Source organism: Petromyzon marinus (genome assembly GCF_048934315.1).
Source record: "Petromyzon marinus isolate PM22_M1 ecotype Great Lakes invasive population chromosome 80 unlocalized genomic scaffold, UKy_Petmar_22M1.pri1.0 chr80_unloc.4, whole genome shotgun sequence".
Lineage (NCBI taxonomy): Eukaryota > Metazoa > Chordata > Hyperoartia > Petromyzontiformes > Petromyzontidae > Petromyzon > Petromyzon marinus.
The window spans coordinates 244,000-262,191 of NW_027422632.1; positions in this window are offsets into that span (position 1 = coordinate 244,000).

Consider the following 18,192-nt stretch of genomic DNA (forward strand, 5'->3'; position numbering starts at 1 on the left):
TAGTCATAGACCAAGCCCTCGTCCGGGAACGGGAGACGCAGCTGAGAGACACGGGGAGAGAGACACGGGGAGACACGGGGCGACACGGGGAGAGAGACACGGTGAGAGAGAAACGGGGAGAGAGACACGGGGAGAGAGACACGGGGAGAGAGAGACACGGTAGTCATAGACCAAGCCCTCGTCCGGGAACGGGAGACGCAGCTGAGAGACACGGGGAGAGAGACACGGGGAGAGAGACACGGGGAGAGAGACACGGTGAGAGAGAGACACGGTGAGAGAGACACGGTGAGAGAGAGACACGGTGAGAGAGACACGGTGAGAGAGACACGGTGAGAGAGACACGGTGAGAGAGAGACACGGGGAGAGAGAGACACGGGGAGAGAGACACGGTAGTCATAGACCAAGCCCTCGTCCGGGAACGGGAGACGCAGCTGAGAGACACGGAGAGAGAGACACGGGGAGAGAGACACGGGGAGACACGGGGAGACACGGGGAGACACGGGGAGAGAGACACGGGGATAGAGACACGGGGAGAGAGACACGGTGAGACACGGGGAGAGAGACACGGTAGTCATAGACCAAGCCCTCGTCCGGGAACGGGAGACGCAGCTGAGAGACACGGGGAGAGAGACACGGGGAGACACGGGGCGACACGGGGAGAGAGACACGGTGAGAGAGAAACGGGGAGAGAGACACAGGGAGAGAGACACGGGGAGAGAGAGACACGATAGTCATAGACCAAGCCCTCGTCCGGGAACGGGAGACGCAGCTGAGAGACACGGGGAGAGAGACACGGGGAGAGAGACACGGGGAGAGAGACACGGTGAGAGAGACACGGTGAGAGAGACACGGGGAGAGAGACACGGGGAGAGAGACATGGTGAGAGAGACGCAGCTGAGAGACACGGGGACAGAGACACGGGGAGAGAGACACAGTAGTCATAGACCAAGCCCTCGTCCGGGAACGGGAGACGCAGCTGAGAGACACAGGGAGAGAGACACGGGGAGAGAGACACGGGGAGAGAGACACGGGGAGACACGGGGAGAGACGGGGAGACACGGGGAGACACGGGGAGACACGGGGAGAGAGAGACACGGGGAGAGAGACACGGTGAGAGAGAGACGCAGCTGAGAGACACGGTAGTCATAGACCAAGCCCTCGTCCGGGAACGGGAGACACAGCTGAGAGACACGGGGAGACACGGGGAGACACGGGGAGAGACACACGGGGAGAGAGAGACACGGGGAGACACGGGGAGAGAGACACGGGGAGAGAGACGCGGGGAGAGAGACACGGGGAGAGAGACACGGTAGTCATAGACCAAGCCCTCGTCCGGGAACGGGAGACGCAGCTGAGAGACACGGGGAGAGAGACACGGGGAGAGAGACACGGGGAGAGAGACACGGGGAGAGAGACACGGGGAGAGACGGAAAGACACGGGGAGAGAGAGACACGGGGAGAGAGACACGGTGAGAGAGACACGGGGAGAGAGACACGGGGAGAGAGACATGGTGAGAGAGACACGGGGAGAGAGACACGGGGAGAGAGACACGGGGAGAGAGACACGGGGAGACACGGGGAGACACGGGGAGAGAGAGACACGGGGAGAGAGACACGGTGAGAGAGACACGGGGAGAGAGACACGGGGAGAGAGACATGGTGAGAGAGACACGGGGAGAGAGACACGGGGAGAGAGACACGGGGAGAGAGACACGGTAGTCATAAACCAAGCCCTCGTCCGGGAACGGGAGACACAGCTGAGAGACACGGGGAGACACGGGGAGAGAGACACGGGGAGAGAGACATGGGGAGAGAGACACGGGGAGAGAGACACGGGGAGAGAGACACGGGGAGAGAGACACGGGGAGAGCGACATGGTGAGAGAGACGCAGCTGAGAGACACGGGGAGAGAGACACGGGGAGACACGCGGAGAGAGACACGGGGAGACACGGTGAGAGAGACACGGGGAGAGCGACACGGGGAGAGAGACACGGGGAGAGAGACACGGGGAGAGAGACACGGGGAGAGAGACACGGTAGTCATAGACCAAGCCCTCGTCCGGGAACGGGAGACGCAGCTGAGAGACACGGGGAGAGAGACACGGGGATACACGGGGAGAGAGACACGGTGAGAGAGACACGGTGAGAGAGACACGGTGAGAGAGACACGGGGAGAGAGACACGGTAGTCATAGACCAAGCACTCGTCCGGGAACGGGAGACGCAGCTGAGAGACACGGGGAGAGAGACACGGGGAGAGAGACACGGGGAGAGAGACACGGTGAGAGAGACACGGTGAGAGAGACATGGGGAGAGAGACACGGGGAGAGAGACATGGTGAGAGAGACGCAGCTGAGAGACACGGGGAGAGAGACACGGTGAGAGAGACACGGTGAGAGAGACACGGGGAGAGAGACATGGTGAGAGAGACGCAGCTGAGAGACACGGGGAGAGAGACACGGGGAGACACGGGGAGACACGGTGAGACACGGGGAGAGAGACACGGTGAGACACGGGGAGACACGGGGAGACACGGGGAGACACGGGGAGACACGGGGAGAGAGACACGGTGAGAGAGACATGGGGAGACACGGTCAGACACGGTGAGACACGGGAGACACGGGGAGACACGGGGAGACACGGGGAGAGAGACACGGTGAGAGACACGGGGAGACGCAGCTTAGAGACACGGTGAGAGAGACACGGGGAGACATGGTGAGAGAGACACGGGGAGAGAGACACGGGGAGACACGGGGAGACACGGGGAGAGAGACACGGGGAGAGAGACACGGGGAGAGAGACACGGGGAGAAAGACACGGGGAGAAAGACACGGCGAGACACGGTGAGACACGGTGAGACACGGGGAGACACGGGGAGAGAGACACGGGGAGACACGGGGAGAGAGACACGGTGAGAGAGAGACATGGTGAGAGAGACACGGGGAGAGAGAGACACGGTGAGAGAGACACGGTGAGAGAGAGACACGGTGAGAGAGACACGGTGAGAGAGACACGGGGAGAGAGACACGGTAAGAGAGAGACGGGGAGACACGGTGAGAGAGACATGGTGAGAGAGACACGGTAGTCATAGACCAAGCCCACGGTGAGAGAGACACGGTGAGAGAGAGACACGGTGAGAGAGACACAGTGAGAGAGACACGGGGAGACACGGGGAGAGAGACACGGTGAGAGAGACACGGGGAGACACGGTGAGAGAGACATGGTGAGAGAGACACGGGGAGACACGGGGAGAGAGACACGGTGAGAGAGACACGGTGAGAGAGACATGGTGAGAGAGACACGGTAGTCATAGACCAAGCCCTCGTCCGGGAACGGGAGACGCAGCTGAGAGACACAGGGAGAGAGACACGGTGAGAGAGACACGGGGAGACAAGGGGAGAGAGACACGGGGAGACACAGTGAGAGAGAGACGGGGAGAGAGACACGGGGAGAGAGACACGGGGAGAGAGACACGGGGAGACATGGTGAGAGAGAGACGGGGAGAGAGACACGGTGAGAGAGACACGGGGAGAGAGACACGGGGAGAGAGACACGGGGAGAGAGACACGGGGAGAGAGACACGGGGAGAGAGACACGGTGAGAGAGACACGGTGAGAGAGACATGGTGAGACACGGGGAGAGAGACACGGTGAGAGAGACACGGTGAGAGAGACACGGTGAGAGAGACACGGTGAGAGAGAGACATGGTGAGAGAGACACGGTGAGAGACACGGAGAGAGACACGGGGAGAGAGACACGGGGAGAGAAAGACACGGTGAGAGAGACATGGGGAGAGAGACACGGTGAGAGAGACACGGTGAGACACGGTGAGAAAGACACGGTGAGAGAGACACGGTGAGACACGGTGAGAGAGACACGGTGAGAGAGACACGGGGAGAGAGACACGGTGAGAGAGACACGGGAAGAGAGACACGGGGAGAGAGACACGGTGAGACACGGTGAGCGAGACACGGGGAGAGAGATACGGGGAGAGAGACACGGGGAGACACGGTGAGAGAGACATGGTGAGAGAGACACGGGGAGAGAAACACGGGGAGAGAGACACGGGGAGAGAGACACGGTGAGAGAGACACGGTGAAACACGGGGAGACACGGTGAGAGAGACATGGTGAGAGAGAGACATGGACGAGAGAGACACGGTGAGAGAGACACGGTGAGAGAGACACGGTGAGAGAGACACGGTGAGAGAGACACGGTGAGAGAGAGACACGGTGAGAGAGACACGGTGAGAGACACGGTGAGAGAGAGACACGGCGAGAGAGAGACACGGCGAGAGAGAGAGACACGGTGAGAGAGACACGGACGAGAGAGAGACATGGACGAGAGAGACATGGTGAGAGACACGGTGAGAGAGACACGGTGAGAGAGACACGTTGAGAGAGACACGGGGAGAGAAAGACACGGGGAGAGAGACACGGTGAGAGACACGGAGAGACACGGGGAGACACGGTGAGAGAGACACGGTGAGACACGGGGAGACACGGTGAGAGAGACACGGCGAGAGAGAGAGACACGGCGAGAGAGAGACACGGCGAGAGAGAGAGACACGGTGAGAGAGAGACACGGGGAGAGAGAGACACGGTCAGAGATACACGGTGAGAGAGACACGGTGAGAGAGACACGGTGAGAGAGAGACACGGTGAGAGAGACACGGTGAGAGACACGGTGAGAGAGAGACACGGCGAGAGAGAGACACGGGGAGAGAGACACGGGGAGAGAGACACGGTGGGAGAGACACGGTGAGAGAGACACGGTGAGAGAGAGACACGGTGAGAGAGAGACACGGTGAGAGAGACACGGTGAGAGACACGGTGAGAGAGAGACACGGCGAGAGAGAGACACGGGGAGAGAGACACGGGGAGAGAGACACGGTGGGAGAGACACGGTGAGAGAGACACGGTGAGAGAGAGACACGGTGAGAGAGAGACACGGTGAGAGAGACACGGTGAGAGACACGGTGAGAGAGAGACACGGCGAGAGAGAGACACGGCGAGAGAGAGAGACACGGTGAGAGAGACACGGACGAGAGAGAGAGACATGGACGAGAGAGACACGGTGAGAGAGACACAGTGAGAGAGACACGGTGAGAGAGACACGGACGAGAGAGACATGGACGAGAGAGACATAGTGAGAGAGACACGGTGAGAGAGACACAGTGAGAGAGAGACGGTGAGAGAGAGACACGGTGAGAGAGACACGATGAGAGAGACATGGACGAGAGAGATACAAGGATGACGAGATACACGGACGAGAGAGAGACACGGTGAGAGAGACACGGTGAGAGAGACACAGTGAGAGAGAGACGGTGAGAGAGAGACACGGTGAGAGAGACACGGTGAGAGAGAGACACGGACGAGAGAGAGACACGGTGAGAGAGACACGGTGAGAGAGACACGGTGAGAGAGAGACACGGACGAGAGAGAGACACGGACGGACGAGAGACACGGTGAGAGGGAGACACGGACGAGAGACACGGACGAGAGACACGGTGAGAGAGATACACGGACGAGAGAGAGACACGGTGAGAGAGACACAAACGGACGAGAGACACGGACGAGAGAGAGACACGGACGAGAGAGATACACGGACGGACAGAGACACACGGACGAGCGAGAGAGAGGCACACAGTGAGAGAGACATGGACGAGAGAGACACAGAGAGAGAGACACGGACGAGACAGACACGACGAGAGAGACACGGCGAGAGAGACACGGTGAGAGAGACACGGTGAGAGAGACACGGTGAGAGAGACACGGAGAGAGAGACACGGTGAGAGAGACACGGGGAGAGAGACACGGTGAGAGAGACACGGTGAGAGAGACACGGAGAGAGAGACACGGTGAGAGAGACACGGGGAGAGAGACACGGTGAGAGAGACACGGTGAGAGAGACACGGGGAGAGAGACACGGGGAGAGAGACACGGTGAGAGAGACACGGGGAGAGAGACACGGGGAGAGAGACATGGTGAGAGAGACGCAGCTGAGAGACACGGGGACAGAGACACGGGGAGAGAGACACAGTAGTCATAGACCAAGCCCTCGTCCGGGAACGGGAGACGCAGCTGAGAGACACAGGGAGAGAGACACGGGGAGAGAGACACGGGGAGACACGGGGAGAGACGGGGAGACACGGGGAGACACGGGGAGACACGGGGAGAGAGAGACACGGGGAGAGAGACACGGTGAGAGAGAGACGCAGCTGAGAGACACGGTAGTCATAGACCAAGCCCTCGTCCGGGAACGGGAGACACAGCTGAGAGACACGGGGAGACACGGGGAGACACGGGGAGAGACACACGGGGAGAGAGAGACACGGGGAGACACGGGGAGAGAGACACGGGGAGAGAGACGCGGGGAGAGAGACACGGGGAGAGAGACACGGTAGTCATAGACCAAGCCCTCGTCCGGGAACGGGAGACGCAGCTGAGAGACACGGGGAGAGAGACACGGGGAGAGAGACACGGGGAGAGAGACACGGGGAGAGAGACACGGGGAGAGACGGAAAGACACGGGGAGAGAGAGACACGGGGAGAGAGACACGGTGAGAGAGACACGGGGAGAGAGACACGGGGAGAGAGACATGGTGAGAGAGACACGGGGAGAGAGACACGGGGAGAGAGACACGGGGAGAGAGACACGGGGAGACACGGGGAGACACGGGGAGAGAGAGACACGGGGAGAGAGACACGGTGAGAGAGACACGGGGAGAGAGACACGGGGAGAGAGACATGGTGAGAGAGACACGGGGAGAGAGACACGGGGAGAGAGACACGGGGAGAGAGACACGGTAGTCATAAACCAAGCCCTCGTCCGGGAACGGGAGACACAGCTGAGAGACACGGGGAGACACGGGGAGAGAGACACGGGGAGAGAGACATGGGGAGAGAGACACGGGGAGAGAGACACGGGGAGAGAGACACGGGGAGAGAGACACGGGGAGAGCGACATGGTGAGAGAGACGCAGCTGAGAGACACGGGGAGAGAGACACGGGGAGACACGGGGAGAGAGACACGGTAGTCATAAACCAAGCCCTCGTCCGGGAACGGGAGACACAGCTGAGAGACAAGGGGAGACACGGGGAGAGAGACACGGGGAGAGAGACATGGGGAGAGAGACACGGGGAGAGAGACACGGGGAGAGAGACACGGGGAGAGAGACACGGGGAGAGCGACATGGTGAGAGAGACGCAGCTGAGAGACACGGGGAGAGAGACACGGGGAGACACGGGGAGAGAGACACGGGGAGACACGGTGAGAGAGACACGGGGAGAGCGACACGGGGAGAGAGACACGGGGAGAGAGACACGGGGAGAGAGACACGGGGAGAGAGACACGGTAGTCATAGACCAAGCCCTCGTCCGGGAACGGGAGACGCAGCTGAGAGACACGGGGAGAGAGACACGGGGATACACGGGGAGAGAGACACGGTGAGAGAGACACGGTGAGAGAGACACGGTGAGAGAGACACGGGGAGAGAGACACGGTAGTCATAGACCAAGCACTCGTCCGGGAACGGGAGACGCAGCTGAGAGACACGGGGAGAGAGACACGGGGAGAGAGACACGGGGAGAGAGACACGGTGAGAGAGACACGGTGAGAGAGACACGGGGAGAGAGACACGGGGAGAGAGACATGGTGAGAGAGACGCAGCTGAGAGACACGGGGAGAGAGACACGGTGAGAGAGACACGGTGAGAGAGACACGGGGAGAGAGACATGGTGAGAGAGACGCAGCTGAGAGACACGGGGAGAGAGACACGGGGAGACACGGGGAGACACGGTGAGACACGGGGAGAGAGACACGGTGAGACACGGGGAGACACGGGGAGACACGGGGAGACACGGGGAGACACGGGGAGAGAGACACAGTGAGAGAGACATGGGGAGACACGGTCAGACACGGTGAGACACGGGAGACACGGGGAGACACGGGGAGACACGGGGAGAGAGACACGGTGAGAGACACGGGGAGACGCAGCTTAGAGACACGGTGAGAGAGACACGGGGAGACATGGTGAGAGAGACACGGGGAGAGAGACACGGGGAGACACGGGGAGACACGGGGAGAGAGACACGGGGAGAGAGACACGGGGAGAGAGACACGGGGAGAAAGACACGGGGAGAAAGACACGGCGAGACACGGTGAGACACGGTGAGACACGGGGAGACACGGGGAGAGAGACACGGGGAGACACGGGGAGAGAGACACGGTGAGAGAGAGACATGGTGAGAGAGACACGGGGAGAGAGAGACACGGTGAGAGAGACACGGTGAGAGAGAGACACGGTGAGAGAGACACGGTGAGAGAGACACGGGGAGAGAGACACGGTAAGAGAGAGACGGGGAGACACGGTGAGAGAGACATGGTGAGAGAGACACGGTAGTCATAGACCAAGCCCTCGTCCGGGAACGGGAGACGCAGCTGAGAGACACAGGGAGAGAGACACGGTGAGAGAGACACGGTGAGAGAGACATGGTGAGAGAGACACGGGGAGAGAGAGACACGGTGAGAGAGACACGGTGAGAGAGAGACACGGTGAGAGAGACACAGTGAGAGAGACACGGGGAGACACGGGGAGAGAGACACGGTGAGAGAGACACGGGGAGACACGGTGAGAGAGACATGGTGAGAGAGACACGGGGAGACACGGGGAGAGAGACACGGTGAGAGAGACACGGTGAGAGAGACATGGTGAGAGAGACACGGTAGTCATAGACCAAGCCCTCGTCCGGGAACGGGAGACGCAGCTGAGAGACACAGGGAGAGAGACACGGTGAGAGAGACACGGGGAGACAAGGGGAGAGAGACACGGGGAGACACAGTGAGAGAGAGACGGGGAGAGAGACACGGGGAGAGAGACACGGGGAGAGAGACACGGGGAGACATGGTGAGAGAGAGACGGGGAGAGAGACACGGTGAGAGAGACACGGGGAGAGAGACACGGGGAGAGAGACACGGGGAGAGAGACACGGGGAGAGAGACACGGTGAGAGAGACACGGTGAGAGAGACATGGTGAGACACGGGGAGAGAGACACGGTGAGAGAGACACGGTGAGAGAGACACGGTGAGAGAGACACGGTGAGAGAGAGACATGGTGAGAGAGACACGGTGAGAGACACGGAGAGAGACACGGGGAGAGAGACACGGGGAGAGAAAGACACGGTGAGAGAGACATGGGGAGAGAGACACGGTGAGAGAGACACGGTGAGACACGGTGAGAAAGACACGGTGAGAGAGACACGGTGAGACACGGTGAGAGAGACACGGTGAGAGAGACACGGGGAGAGAGACACGGTGAGAGAGACACGGGAAGAGAGACACGGGGAGAGAGACACGGTGAGACACGGTGAGCGAGACACGGGGAGAGAGATACGGGGAGAGAGACACGGGGAGACACGGTGAGAGAGACATGGTGAGAGAGACACGGGGAGAGAAACACGGGGAGAGAGACACGGGGAGAGAGACACGGTGAGAGAGACACGGTGAAACACGGGGAGACACGGTGAGAGAGACATGGTGAGAGAGAGACATGGACGAGAGAGACACGGTGAGAGAGACACGGTGAGAGAGACACGGTGAGAGAGACACGGTGAGAGAGACACGGTGAGAGAGAGACACGGTGAGAGAGACACGGTGAGAGACACGGTGAGAGAGAGACACGGCGAGAGAGAGACACGGCGAGAGAGAGAGACACGGTGAGAGAGACACGGACGAGAGAGAGACATGGACGAGAGAGACATGGTGAGAGACACGGTGAGAGAGACACAGTGAGAGAGAGACGGTGAGAGAGAGACACGGTGAGAGAGACACGATGAGAGAGACATGGACGAGAGAGATACAAGGATGACGAGATACACGGACGAGAGAGAGACACGGTGAGAGAGACACGGTGAGAGAGACACGGTGAGAGAGAGACACGGACGAGAGAGAGACACGGACGGACGAGAGACACGGTGAGAGAGAGACACGGACGAGAGACACGGACGAGAGACACGGTGAGAGAGATACACGGACGAGAGAGAGACACGGTGAGAGAGACACAAACGGACGAGAGACACGGACGAGAGAGAGACACGGACGAGCGAGAGAGAGGCACACAGTGAGAGAGACATGGACGAGAGAGACACAGAAAAAGATACACGGACGAGACAGACACAACGAGAGAGACACAGTGAGAGAGACACGGACGAGAGAGACACAGAGAGAGATACACGGACGACGAGAGACACAGACGACAGAGACACACGGACGAGCGAGAGAGAGGCACACAGAGAGAGAGACACGGACGAGAGAGACACAGAGAGAGATACACGGACGAGAGAGACACAGAGAGAGATACACGGACGAGACAGACACGACAAGAGAGACACGGGGAGAGAGAGAGACACGGACGAGAGAGACACAGAGAGAGATACACGGACGAGAGAGATACACGGACGGACAGAGACACACGGACGACAGAGACACACGGACGAGCGAGAGAGAGGCACACAGTGAGAGAGACATGGACGAGACAGACACGACGAGAGAGACACAGAGAGAGAGAGAGAGACATGGACGAGAGAGACACAGAGAGAGATACACGGACGAGACAGACACGACGAGAGAGACACAGTGAGAGAGAGAGAGAGACACGGACGAGAGAGACACGGTGAGAGAGACACGGCGAGAGAGACACAGAGAGAGATACACGGACGAGAGAGACACAGAGAGAGATACACAGTGAGAGAGACACAGTGAGAGAGAGAGAGAGACACGGACGAGAGAGACACAGAGAGAGATACACGGACGAGAGAGATACACGGACGGACAGAGACACACGGACGAGCGAGAGAGAGGCACACAGTGAGAGAGACACGGACGAGAGAGACACAGAGAGAGAGACACGGACGACGAGAGACACAGAGAGAGATACACGGACGAGAGAGATACAGACGACAGAGACACACGGACGACGAGAGACACACGGACGAGCGAGAGAGAGGCACACAGTGAGAGAGACATGGACGAGAGAGACACAGAGAGAGAGACACGGACGAGAGAGACACAGAGAGAGAGACACGGACGAGACAGACACAACGAGAGAGACACGGTGAGAGAGAGAGAGACACGGACGACAGAGACACAGAGAGAGATACACGGACGACAGAGACACACGGACGACAGAGACACACGGACGACAGAGACACACAGACGACAGAGACACACGGACGAGCGAGAGAGAGGCACACAGTGAGAGAGACACGGACGAGAGAGACACAGAGAGAGATACACGGACGACGAGAGACACGGACGGACAGAGACACACGGACGAGCGAGAGAGAGGCACACAGTGAGAGAGACATGGACGAGAGAGACACAGAAAAAGATACACGGACGAGACAGACACAACGAGAGAGACACGGTGAGAGAGAGAGAGACACGGACGAGAGAGAGACACAGAGAGAGACACACGGACGAGAGAGACACAGAGAGAGACACACGGACGACGAGAGACACAGACGACAGAGACACACGGACGAGCGAGAGAGAGGCACACAGTGAGAGAGACATGGACGAGAGAGACATAGAGAGAGATACACGGACGACAGAGACACACGGACGACAGAGACACACGGACGAGCGCGAGCGAGAGCGAGACACACGGTGAGACAGAGACAAGATGGCCACCTCCTCGGCGGCCATCTTGTCCCGGAGCCAACGGCTGAACCGAGTCCGCGACACGGCGTCACAGCTGCCTCCGACGCTCCACACCAACGCAAACACCACCCAGGCCTCCAGCAGCACGGGAGGCACCACCGCCTCCACCGCCTCCTCCACCGCCTCCACCGCCTCCTCCTCCTCCTCCTCACGGTGCTGCCGGCGGCGCTGGGCACGCCGGGCCGGGCCGATGTCCCCACCGCCGGCCACCTGTGAGGACAGGAATCTTGGGCCTCATTAACAATGGCCTTGTAGCCCATTCCAGCGTCGTGTGCAGGTCTACAATTCTTGCCCACCGACATCCTTGGAGAGCTCTTTGGTCCTGGCCCACGGTGGAGGGGTTTGGAATCTGATTGATTGATTGACTGCTTGCTTGTGTGGACGGGTGTCTTTTATACAGGTGACGAGCTGAGATTAGGAGGAGCACTCCCTTTAAGAGTGTGCTCCTAATCTCAGCTCGTTACCTGTAGAAAAGACACCTGGGAGCCAGAAATGTTTCTGATTGAGAGGGGGTCAAATACTTATTTCCCTCATTAAAATGCAAATCAATTCATAACATTTTTGACATGCGTTTTTCTGGATTTTGTTGTTGTTGTTGCTGTTATTCTGTCTCTCACTGTTCAAATAAACCTACCATTAAAATCATAGACTGATCATTTCTTTGTCAGTGGGCAAACGTACAAAATCAGCAGGGGATCAAATACTTTTTTCCCTCACTGTATAGAGATACGCAGAGAATCAGAGATATACATAGGGACTTATAGAGATACGTAGAGATACATGGAGACTCATAGAGATCCATAGAGTTGTATATATAAAGACTTAGATATCTACATAGAGACATACAGAGTCTAATGTATATAGGTGCATACTCAAGGATAATCATAGAGACACAGCGACTCATAGAGATGTATAGCAACTAATAGAGATACGTAGAGATTGATAGAGATTCATTCATATACTGTACACAGAGATACCCGGACATACAAAGATTCTCATAGAGTACATATTCTTGGTTCTTTCGATAAAGTCACCACGTAGAAGGGAAACAATAAAATAATAAAAATATATATTCTTGGTTCTTTCGGTAAAGTCACCACGTAGAAGGGAAACAATAGAATAATATTGATCTTCTCATCATTTTATTGTTTCCCCTTCTACGTGGTGGTGACTTTACCGAAAGAACCAAGAATATTAATCCCTGCAGTCACGAAAGCAATACTTTTAACAACACCGGCAAATGTACAGCATCGCAAGGCCTGTGCGTTAGCACGCCGTACAACGTGACCAAGCTGTGAAGCATCGCAACACTGTACAACATGGCCAACACTGTACAACATGGCCACACTGTACAACATGGCCAACACTGTACAACATGTCCAACACTGTACAACATGGCCACACTGTACAACACGGCCAACACTGTACAACATGGCCACACTGTACAACATGGCCACACTGTGCAACATGGTCAACACTGTACAACATGGCCACACTGCACAACGTGGCCACACTGTACAACATGGCCACACTGTGCAACATGGTCAACACTGTACAACATGGCCACACTGTACAACATGGTCAACACTGTACAACATGGCCACACTGTACAACATGGCCAACACTGTACAACATGGCCACACTGTACAACATGGCCAACACTGTACAACATGGCCACACTGCACAACGTGGCCACACTGTACAACATGGCCACACTGTGCAACATGGTCAACACTGTACAACATGGCCACACTGTACAACATGGTCAACACTGTACAACATGGCCACACTGTACAACATGGCCACACTGTACAACATGGCCACACTGTACAACATGTCCAACACTGTGCAACATGGCCAACACTGTACAACATGGTCACACTGTACAACATGGCCACACTGTACAACATGGCCAACACTGTACAACATGGCCACACTGTACAACATGGTCACACTGTACAACATGGCCACACTGTACAACATGGCCACACTGTACAACATGGCCACACTGTACAACATGGCCAACACTGTACAACATGGCCAACACTGTACAACACGGCCGACACTGTACAACATGGCCAACACTGTACACCATGGCAACACTGTACAACATGGCCAACACTGTACAACATGGGCACACTGTACAACATGGCCACACTGTACGACATGGTCACACTGTACAACATGGCCACACTGTACAACATGGCCACACTGTACAACATGGCCAACACTGTACAACATGGCCACACTGTGCAACATGGCCAACACTGTACAACATGGCCACACTGTACAACATGGCCAACACTGTACAACATGGCCACACTGTACAACATGGCCACACTGTACAACATGGCCACACTGTACAACATGGTCAACACTGTACAACATGGCCACACTGTACAACGTGGCCACACTGTACAACATGGCCACACTACACAACGTGGCCACACTGTACAACATGGCCACACTGTGCAACATGGCCAACACTGTACAACATGGCACACTGCACAACGTGGCCACACTGTACAACATGGCCACACTGTACACCGTGGCCAACACTGTACAACATGGCCACACTGTACAACATGGCCACACTGTACAACATGGCCAACACTGTACAACATGGCCACACTGTACAACATGGCCAACACTGTACAACATGTCCAACACTGTACAACATGGCCACACTGTACAACACGGCCAACACTGTACAACATGGCCACACTGTACAACATGGCCACACTGTGCAACATGGTCAACACTGTACAACATGGCCACACTGCACAACGTGGCCACACTGTACAACATGGCCACACTGTGCAACATGGTCAACACTGTACAACATGGCCACACTGTACAACATGGTCAACACTGTACAACATGGCCACACTGTACAACATGGCCAACACTGTACAACATGGCCACACTGTACAACATGGCCAACACTGTACAACATGGCCACACTGCACAACGTGGCCACACTGTACAACATGGCCACACTGTGCAACATGGTCAACACTGTACAACATGGCCACACTGTACAACATGGTCAACACTGTACAACATGGCCACACTGTACAAAATGGCCACACTGTACAACATGGCCACACTGTACAACATGTCCAACACTGTGCAACATGGCCAACACTCTACAACATGGTCACACTGTACAACATGGCCACACTGTACAACATGGCCACACTGTACAACATGGCCAACACTGTACAACATGGCCACACTGTACAACATGGTCACACTGTACAACATGGCCACACTGTACAACATGGCCACACTGTACAACATGGCCACACTGTACAACATGGCCAACACTGTACAACATGGCCAACACTGTACAACACGGCCGACACTGTACAACATGGCCAACACTGTACACCATGGCAACACTGTACAACATGGCCAACACTGTACAACATGGGCACACTGTACAACATGGTCACACTGTACAACATGGCCACACTGTACAACATGGCCACACTGTACAACATGGCCAACACTGTACAACATGGCCACACTGTGCAACATGGCCACACTGTACAACGTGGCCACACTGTACAACATGGCCACACTGCACAACGTGGCCACACTGTACAACATGGCCACACTGTGCAACATGGCCAACACTGTACAACATGGCCACACTGCACAACGTGGCCACACTGTACAACATGGCCACACTGTACACCGTGGCCAACACTGTACAACATGGCCACACTGTACAACATGGCCACACTGTACAACATGGCCAACACTGTACAACATGGCCACACTGTACAACATGGCCAACACTGTACAACATGTCCAACACTGTACAACATGGCCACACTGTACAACACGGCCAACATTGTACAACATGGCCACACTGTACAACATGGCCACACTGTGCAACATGGTCAACACTGTACAACATGGCCTCACTGCACAACGTGGCCACACTGTACAACATGGCCACACTGTGCAACATGGTCAACACTGTACAACATGGCCACACTGTACAACATGGCCACACTGTACAACATGGCCAACACTGTACAACATGGCCACACTGTACAACATGGCCAACACTGTACAACATGGCCACACTGCACAACGTGGCCACACTGTACAACATGGCCACACTGTGCAACATGGTCAACACTGTACAACATGGCCACACTGTACAACATGGTCAACACTGTACAACATGGCCACACTGTACAGCATGGCCACACTGTACAACATGGCCACACTGTACAACATGTCCAACACTGTACAACATGGTCACACTGTACAACATGGCCACACTGTACAACATGGCCACACTGTACAACATGGCCAACACTGTACAACATGGCCACACTGTACAACATGGTCACACTGTACAACATGGCCGCACTGTACAACATGGCCACACTGTACAACATGGCCACACTGTACAACATGGCCAACACTGTACAACATGGCCAACACTGTACAACATGGTCACACTGTACAACATGGCCAACACTGTACACCATGGCAACACTGTACAACATGGCCAACACTGTACAACATGGGCACACTGTACAACATGGCCACACTGTACAACATGGTCACACTGTACAACATGGCCACACTGTACAACATGGCCACACTGTACAACATGGCCAACACTGTACAACATGGCCACACTGTGCAACATGGCCAACACTGTACAACATGGCCACACTGCACAACGTGGCCACACTGTACAACATGGCCACACTGTACAACATGGTCAACACTGTACAACATGGCCACACTGTACAACGTGGCCACACTGTACAACATGGCCACACTGCACAACGTGGCCAACACTGTACAACATGGCCAACACTGTACAACACGGCCGACACTGTACAACATGGCCAACACTGTACACCATGGCAACACTGTACAACATGGCCAACACTGTACAACATGGGCACACTGTACAACATGGCCAACACTGTGAGTGACCTGTAGGGGCTGAGTGAGTGAGTGGGTGAGTGGGTGAGTGAGTGGGTGAGTGAGTAAGTGAGTGAGTGGGTGAGTGGTTGAGTCAGTAAGTAAGTGAGTGAGTGAATGAGTGAGTGAGTGAATGAGTGAGAGAGTGAATGAGTGAGTGAGTGACCTGTAGGGGCTGCAGGAAGCAGTCCAAGATGTTCAGGAGTCCGGCCGCCAGATTCACGTCCACAGAGGCCACCAGCTCCACCGCACTGGCACGCACCCAGCGCACCGCGTCCTGTATACAGTACATACAGTGCACACACAGTACACACACAGTACACACACAGTACACACAGTATACACGCAGTACACACACAGTAGTGTATTATAGTATAGTTTTTTAATAGTGAAGTGGATAGTGTAGTGTATAGTAGTATAGTGTAGTGTATAGTGTAGTGTATAGTGTAGTGTATAGTAGTGTATAGTGTGTGTATAGTGTAGTGTATAGTGTAGTGTATAGTAGTGTAGTGTATAGTACTGTAGTGTATAGTAGTGTAGTGTATAGTGTATAGTAGTGTAGTGTATAGTAGTGTAGTGTATAGTAGTGTAGTGTATAGTACTGTAGTGTATAGTAGTGTAGTGTATAGTGTATAGTAGTGTAGTGTATAGTAGTGTAGTGTATAGTGTAGTGTATAGTAGTGTAGTGTATAGTGTAGAGTAGTGTATAGTGTAGTGTGTAGTGTACAGTGTAGTGTATAGTGCGGCGTACAGTGCGGCGTACAGTGCGGCGTACAGTGCGGAGCGCCCCCCTACCGGCAGCAGGCGCTGTAACAGGGATCGCAGCGCCGGCACCAGGGCAGCGGCGGGGCCGGCGGGGCCGGCGGGGCCGGCCGGCCTGGCCGGCCTGGCCAGCCTGGCCAGCCAGGCCTCGGCGATGGTGGTGGCGGTGAGCGTGCCGGCGCCCAGGTAGACCATGCCGCAGCGAGACACGGTGGCAGGGGACGCCACGCACAGGTCCTGAACCTCAAACATCAGCGTCTGGGACTGGGGGTGGTGGTGGTGGTGGAGGTGGTGGTGGTGGTGGTGGTGAGGGTGGTGGTGGTGGTGGTGATGGTGGTGGTGGTGGGGGTGGTGGTGGTGAGGGTGGTGGTGGAGGTGGTGGGGGTGGTGAGGGTGGTGGTGGTGGTGGTGGGGGTAGAGAGGGAGGGGGAACATCACAGCGGTGAACTTCTACACCCACACCCACCCACCACGTCTCTCTCACCCCCACCACGTCTCTCTCACACCCACCCACCACGCCTCTCTCACCCACCCACCACGCCTCTCTCTCACCCACCCACCCACGTCTCTCTCACACCCACCCACCACGCCTCACCCCCCACCACCCACGCCTCTCTCACACCCACCCACCCACGTCTCTCTCACACCCACCCACCACGCCTCTCACACCCACCCACCACGTCTCTCTCACACCCACCCACCACGTCTCTCTCTCACCCACCCACCACGTCTCTCCCCCCACCACGT